Consider the following 8,900-nt stretch of genomic DNA (forward strand, 5'->3'; position numbering starts at 1 on the left):
CAGCTGCGTTATGCTGCAGTAAATGGCACAGATCGCATAACATGCACATTAGTTATTCCTTCAGGATAGTTGTTTTGTACAGTATTTGCGATACCAAACCATTCAACAAATACTGCTTCACTGTGTAACAACGCATATAGGGTTCAATAGTACTTTTTGATATCCCCAACAACGTAACTAACTGCCGAACTGTCAAGGAAGCGTCCTTTATTCTTCTTTTACTCTATAATGAGCAATTTCACTTGTTCTTTTACACTTTTCTGTTCGAATCTGTTCTATTAGACGCAACTGTGCCCAATTAAAAGCGACTATAATCTGGCACGACCATGTATAAGTTAATTGTCGATTATTATTGCATGGGTCGTCTTGTTTCACTATAATCACTCATCTTGTGTTAAGACGGACGAAGTACTGTTTATCGTGCCGTGCCCATAACCTAACGATTGGATTTGCGAGCCTGTGATCTAATTAACCGGAGTCTTTGCAGTTGTCCGGGTTATATGGTATTATGCGGAGTCGGCATATACAATTGTATTATACAGTTGCACATGCAATTGCGGTATACAATTGTATACTAGAGTTTTGAATCTCTTCAGATATGGACGTGTGAGTTTATGACTACACGATAATCGCTGGTCATTTACGAAATAGCGGCATAGATTGTGTTACGCGTCGTTGTGGTATAAAATTACATCCGCGTTATTAGCATTACCGATGAAAAAAGGGGATTTGCAACAAAGCCCTCGCGAAGTTAGCATAAGATTACGCCGGCGTCTATTTTTAGCCTGTTACACCATGCGTCTTCAAACGAGTGCGTTTGTAATCCGACGGGGATGACGGAGTATCTACGTTTCAAGCCTAAGATTTTGACTGAAACCGCTTATCTGATTGTATTTGATGTAAATTACGGAGCTCAATGCTGTGTAACACGAAATGGGTGTTGTGTTGACTAAATTTTGCCGTGAGGGAAGTATTTATGTAATGTTCCAGCGAGCGGGCGTATGTTTTCGTAACCTGCATCTACGCTTATACTGTGTATTCTACGATGATTCGTCAGGGTGCTATATAAGGAATTAATTCCCCTTTGCCCATAGCACGACTTCTCCGATATAGCTGTCAAACACACAGCGTCTTTTCCATAATTTCTACCAACCAATTCCATTGCTGTGGTCAGTCGGTTGGTACAGGGCAGTGCTTATAAACATTCAATAACCCGATAAGCCAGCGGTTCTCAACCGGGGGTCCGCGGACCCCTAGGGGTCCGCGAAGCAATTTCAGGGGGTCCGCGAGACCTCTAAATTTTTTAAATTGCTGATAACGTAATTTTTATTTAATTTTTTAATTTGAGAGAGCGTGAGGCAGTTTCGCATCACAACTGCTGAAAACTCATGACTCATATCATTATAATAATCGTCCGACATGAACTATCGCAGTGTAGAAATTCATTTTCATTGCCAATTTTCCAATAACCTGCTGATACAAACATATTGCTGTTTAGAGACGTTTTGTTGATGTTTGTGGAAAAAATAAAAATATAGAGATAGTAACGTCAATCAGGGTGACTTCGTAATGTCTGCGAAATCCTCTCGATTTGAAGTTGTCAGTCTCATCAAATTAGACAACAGTCGTTTGAAACAAAATTTTTCGAAGTATTTCCCTAATTTGTCCAAATGCAGGGATTGAAACCTCGCCACGAAATCCATTGTATCCTATACGTAACCACTATTTGAGCAGCTTCTTGGAAGTACAGAACTTCAATATACAATTGAATAGTATATTCATATTGAAATGAACCCGAATATGTTTGGCTGACACTCGTCATAAATCAGACAATGATATACCTGCTCTTAAAGCTCGGCTATCAGATTTGGCGCATTCTTATTGCGGATGCCCTATCGACAAGGCTGATATTTTGATGACCAAGGAGTGTTTCGTTGCTATCAAAGCATTACCCCCCAACCCTGAAATTCATAGCACCAGTTATATTGGTATGCAGCCTTGTCTTGTTAATGTTGAATTGTTCATGGTCGAAAATGTTCACTCGTAAATATATATGTAAACCCGAACAGAACAAGTCGTTTCATGACAGTCTTTCTCGGATTGGAAAACTTGGATCCATTATTTGGCGCATAAAATTTGTCTATACTTTTTTATTAGGATTTCACTTTGGCGGTAGAAACTCTCTTCGGGCGATCACGCCAAAAGTATCGTCGGAAGCGTTATGCGTTAATATTGCATTAGCCTCCATCTATCTTTTCGGCACTCGTTCATATCAAAACGAAGACGCGGATTTTCAAGACACGACCACATGTTTCAAGAAAGTCAGCAGCAAAATTAGCTTTGAAATAATGAAAGTCTACTAATTTCTACATAAATAGTATGATGTTATTTCAAGAAAAATCATTATTTTGCTGTTTATCACAAGCCTACAGTTCATATTTGCACGAGACAGATGAAGGTTGCTCCATAATAGAGCTAAAATTGAACTAAAACTTGAGGGGGTCCGCGAGGGTCCATGACGGTCAAAAGGGGTCCGCGAAGCCAAAAAGGATGAGAACCACTGCGATAAGCCATCACGCTAATCTGTACGCCTTCGGGGAACCCCAAACTTCAGCCGAGTCACAGAAACAGAAACCTATAACATCACACATTTAAGCACGCACCTATTAAATTACAAAATGAAATGCGCACCAACAGAATGTTAAAAGAACAAAGCTTTTAAAGCATAACTGTAACACGCACATTATAGTGAACATTTATTTTAAATCTTCTGCTCTTTCCCGTCAGAGACCAGTTTGAAATGCGATGTTTCGCCTTAGAAAGTGTCTTCGTAATGTTCAGTCGGAACGCAACATCGTGAAGTCAATCGTTTATTTGCAAACGAGCTTACATATATTGGAGATAGAATCAGTATTTCAGAACAACGGGGTTTCGATTTCGGACGAATTACCTGCAACCAAATGATGGCCAATACGGGCTTGTCATGAGATCATATGTATGAGTTGGGTGTGTTGCTATAACTACAGCGGACAGGCTCAGAGAAACCTTAAGGTTTTCGGGAAGAGCAAATTCTACAACAGACGTTACAGTGTATGGGTTATTGGGTAGGCCTGTAAGCGCAATTTTAATGGCATGATTCATGGCAGCATGGCTGGGATATTCCTATCGTGAATCGTTGGTGAAGGAAAAGTACAGGACGCTACTCATACTCTTTGCATAAAAATTCTTCATAATAAAATACTACGTAATCTAAGCTGTTGCACCTTATTGTCGCAAATGTATATGAGCAATTACACAGTGATTCATATCCATTGTAGGCAAGGCATTGGCCACACCCACTAATGAATGACGTAGTGTAAATCACGGTGTATCAATACGATTTCGATCATATGGTCGACGCTGCCTTGTTTAAACACGGCTCTGAAAGAATTAGGGGTTTCAGCACGGCCGAACGGATGTCCAGTTGGTGCTCATATTTGTTGATGATATCACAGTGTACGCTACTCGAAAAGCGTTGAACTTTGCCAAGTTTGTATACTTGCACGGCTGACGTGCAATTGAAATATCCAAAAATACCGAGGTTAGCTCGAAAATTCAGTCACTTGAACCTGTAAGAAATAGTTCATAGGGATCATTCGTCACTTTTCATGTCCGCGAGACCTTATTATGATGATAATTCAACGTCATATCGATTGTTGGCCTCTTACCCAAACGTACTCAGCAAAGCTTTGAATTAGGGTCATCAACTCGGTTAAGTGTTTATTTGTGTTGTGAATCCGCTAAGAACGAAGTGAAAGGCATGGCCCAGATACTCCGAGTCGAATTGGAGCTACTCAATGAAACCGAATCCGGCCATTGTGTACTGACATGTCATCACTATCGTAATCTCGCGGGCAACTCTGTACCGCGTGGTCAGACTCCGTTAAATTTCCTTTCTGACGGCAAATAACAGTGTGCGGAATTACGCACAAACGCATAACCGTTTATTGCAACATCCTGTTTTATTCAGCAGCGTCCCAAGCGATCAATCACTAATATGTGTTTATTACAGGAAGCCTTTTTGTAAATCAAATCGTGAGATTGCTATGCTATTGCTAGCTCGGTACTTGCGGTAGGATATATGATGCTTCTTGGCCGAGTCAGCGTCGCGATGCATGTTTGTACCGGTGGTGAAGCATCTTTCGTCGTAAAGCCAAGCTGTTTGTAAGCTGGTCATTAATCTTACCCTAGGTGGTAAAAGTGTATAAATGCCTATGCGCTCTTTCGTGATTTGTCTGATTATTAATGTGATTCTATAAATAGAAGATGAGTGCTCCCATGTACAGTATCAGTGTATGGTCGATGGTCATAAGTACAGCAATTCGGAGACAGCCATCAATATAATAAGCTATGACTCGATGCAAGGCCATTGTAGATATGGTTCTGGCCAGCGCTACGCTCTGGTGACTGGGCGCAGTGTTGCGCGACATCTCAACCCTTTAATGAGCAACACTGACTACTGTCCGGAATGAATGAAATATTGAAGTATCGGCGAATAAAGATCATTAGCTTTCATCCGGCTGTATAAAATGTGGGCTGCGCTTCCGCCAGAGTTCAAAAGTCGGCGGAAGATACATCGATTTATCGCTCTCATGACCTAAACTTGGGTGCTTTACAGCGGATACGTAATGACAATAAAAATAATTATAGAATGATACGCCGATTTACAGCACATCCATTATAATCAATGAGTGCGCCTGCTTCCGGGGCATTGATCTAGAACGGGCTATTTTGCAACATAATTAAATAAAGTCTGTATTCTGTACCATGATTTTACAGCGTGAATAACTCGAACCATCGATATCTGTTATGTTTATGTTTGTGTGTACTAGCGACAAAGTAAGTCATGCTTTAGGCAAAGATTTACATCCAGCGAAATTACTTGTAAACGAGTTCTCACATCATCATGCATCATGCGACTAAACCGACTGTCGTGTTTATCGTACGAATTTCGGGACCGTTGTGAAGATCAGGAATTTCGTTACAAACTACTCGGAATATTACAGATGATATTCTCATGCACGCATTGTTTTCCACTTTTATATAATCCAATGCACCGTTATAGAATATACAGAGTTATTTCGTGTAGATCTGGAATTCGCCGATAGATAGGCTTACTGACCGGATTACATAAAATTGTTCTGATCCCAAGAGATAGCGACACCACGATGAATTATGCGATTATGGAGTGGAATATTGTCGTATGATTTATTACACGAGTAGTTTTTGATTGCATATCTTTATGCTTATCGCGAGACGAACTTGGTGCACTTGTTGTCTGAAATAGGTGGGCTGCTTTTAGTACGTTCAGTATGCATTTGTGACAAGGTTTATTAAGACAGAACATTGAATTGACTGTTTTTGTAAGCGGACGTACGTTGACCACCAAATCGAAGATTTTGCGATGTGAGGTCCTCGCCAACGTGATATCCTACAATTAAGTGCTTTGAATTGGTCCTTGGAAAGTGGGACGGTGCAGAGTGTAAACGATTACGTTTGTGTATCTATTTTCAACATTAGAAATAACTCTTGTTTCCTCTTCTTCTCGTGGATGGGTTCGGTATAGGGTGTGCTTCTCACCGAGAGCCTCTGCCTCTATGTACTCTGCAGTGTGTATACAGTGCGTACAGTATAAGCCAGCTAAGTAGTGCATTGCATATTTTGTGTTCTACGCGCATGTCGTGCATTGATTAGGCTGCCAAAAGTCCAAAAAATACACCTCTCATTTGACGGTCCCAACGCGTGCTTCGGAGCATCTACGGCAGGGTTGTAACCAAGTCACAAAGCTCCGAGTCACAAGTCATTCTCACTTTTATGGTTTTGACTCGAGTCAAGTCGAGTCATTTTCAGTTCACCACCGAGTCAAGTCCGAGTCCAAGTCATCGAACAGAGGTTCGAGTCCGAGTCATGGTATTATGACTCGAGTCCGAGTCCAAGTCATTGTGTTTACTGCTCAGTTTTCAGTTAAAGTCTTGTTAAACCCACTCTTATAATTCTGTTTAGTGATATCGAATGGTTCGCATTTATAAATATACTAATTTCCCTCACTTTTAACAGTTTCTGGTCGCATTTTCAAGTACCAGTACTAATAGACGTAATCCCAATAGGGTGGTTACTTTACTGTTCTTCGAAATTACAATTAAATGTCGGTCTTGGCCCTCTGAATCTCGAGTCAATCTGTGTATTGACTCGAGTCCAAGTCGAGTCAATACACAGATTGACTCGAGTCGAGTCGAGTCATTTCCGGATTTTGATAAAATGACTCGAGTCAAGTCGAGTCATCAAAAAATCGTGACTCGAGTCTGACTCGAGTCATTACAACCCTGATCTACGGTACACAGCGGTCTGAACACTCATGATGTATATTTTAGCGCAAGCACACCATAACAGTTTGAAAATGACAGGTGAAATCAAACCATATGTACGGACACACCCTATCAGTAAACAATCATCTTTATAAAATGATGGATAGATCAATAGGTCGATCATTAATGAGCACACTGCTCTGCGCCGATAATGTAAATACGTTCTGTAATCGTTTCCAATCGTAATATCTCAATGCTGTGAGTCCGGATCAGAAGGCGTGAAGGGAAATCCGCGTAGTTCTCGCATAATTGTATGCTATTCAACTTGGTTATACTGAATTGACTCAGCGAGTGGCCGACGTGGTGAGTCTAAACTGCTTTCAAAGGTTCGAAAACTATGAATAATAAGCAGCCCTTCTATCATCGGATGCTATTTTTATCTTCTCACCCAGTTGAAATTCAAAATTGGTTGCTAATAAGCAAAAGAACAGGGTTATTAAAGATGGGAACGCCTTTGAAAACAAGACCGCTGCACAGCTTGAGTTACCCGCGACTTTTTCCCTTGACATTATGCCACCCGCGGAATGATACGTTTTACGCGACTGCGCGATGAATGGCTCGCGTCGCGCAAAAATATTTATTCAAAGCCCCAAGTGCCTTTAAACTCCACTCTGAAAACATCTGCTGTTTTTCGACGTCTGGGCAGAGGAGATCCGGCGGCGTTGTAGGTATGCTCGCTCGCCCGATCTATTTACGTCATTATACATCTTGACAGAAGGGAGATTAAGTAAACTAACATTTGTCCTCACCGGATAAGGGTTTACATAAGCCTTTCGTTGATTTACTCTGGCGCGCGTGGTGCAGCGCTCGCGGTTTATTAGGCAATCACAGCTTTGCAGTCAGAAATATACTGCCTTTCCCGCCGTGCCCGCTGTAGAAATTACACAGTGCATAGAACATGTCTACCAGTGCATGGAGTGGCAACCTATAAAATTGGCTTGTCCTGGGGACCAAATTCTTAAACCCAATGCATAGCTTTATAGATTTATTTACCCAATGATGGTTTATTTCAAGAATGTCGCTTACTAAGAACGGCGGTTGCAATAACGATTGAAGAGCTTCTTGGAAGTACAGAACTTCAATATACAATTGAATAGTATATTCATATTGAAATGAACTCGAATATTTTCGGCTGACACTCGCCAGGGGTAATCTTCAGCAACTAGTAGAGAATCGGACAGAACATATACAGCATCGCGATACAATGTTCTTTCCAATTCTCTACTATATAGTTGCTGACGATTACCCCTAACGAGTGTCAGCATAAAATATTCGGGTTCATTACAATATGAATATGTTATTCAATTGAAAAACGATTGAGTATATTGTAAATCATACCTGACGAACATATACGCTAATCTGTAAGCTGTCTCTGAAACCTATGTTGTCCCACATTCACATATACAACAATCTACCACATTTAACCTCTACAGAATACTTGTGCATAAAATCAACTGGACATCAAGAACAATGTTAAAAGAACGTCGCGTTTACAACATAAAACAAAAAGATTATAATGAATAGTTACCGCAGATCAGTGTCAATTCTTCTGTATGAGTCGTGCGTGTGTCTTGACTCCGGTTGACCCTCCAGACTAGCTCAGCGAATCCCGGTTAAGAAGCACTGTTGTCGATCAATTGGCTGGAGCGTAACATGACAAAATATGAAGCCCGTGTGCTAATATGTTATATGTGTCGATCGATGCAATGCATTTTGGGGCATTCGTAGGGTTGCATTGAAAACAAGTGATATTTTGGAACACTTCGTTTAAACATAGTTTTGAAAAAAATGTTGTACAATTATACCATAATTGAGTAAATACTTCCGACAAATCATGTAGAATGAGCCCGAGGACGATTTGCAACCGTTATAATCAAAGTATAATGGAGTGGTTAGAACCCTCGGAATCTTCGTCGGTTCGACAGTAGCAGCACGTATAGATATAGATCATTGGTACGGAATGGATGTCATGATTATGATGACGGCCGACCGTAAAAATGCTGCATAAGATGTAGGCCTGATCACAAATATTTTTGTCCGTTTATGACAGGGGTCGGAAGCCTTTTTCCTCAAAGGACCCTATATTTTCAATTTTAACTGTCAATACACTGTGACGTCACAACTAAAGATTCGTGACGTCATGGCTAAATAACACAATAAAAACATGTTATAAACAAGGGCCATTTTTGAATTTATTTTTGTTTTAAATGAACCCTAGACATTGGTATTGGTGAAGTTGTCCATATAGTTCGAAAAGGTTTTTATATGTAGGCCGAACTAGTACCCACCCTGTGTATCAGAATACCAGAATATGCGAACAAGCATTAATATATTTCAACATATGAAGCCGCGTAGGTGTAGTATTTTGCAGCTTGGCCTATATATAAATACTAATATGTAATAAGTACCATTAAGTCAGTATCAACCTTTCAATATCTTTCTTAACTTGACTGCTGGCCAAGGAAAAGTAAGCACCCGATAACCAACACCACAGAG

Source organism: Botryllus schlosseri, chromosome 11 (assembly GCF_051294905.1).
Source record: "Botryllus schlosseri isolate E-star chromosome 11, Bs_hap1, whole genome shotgun sequence".
Taxonomy (NCBI): domain Eukaryota; kingdom Metazoa; phylum Chordata; class Ascidiacea; order Stolidobranchia; family Styelidae; genus Botryllus; species Botryllus schlosseri.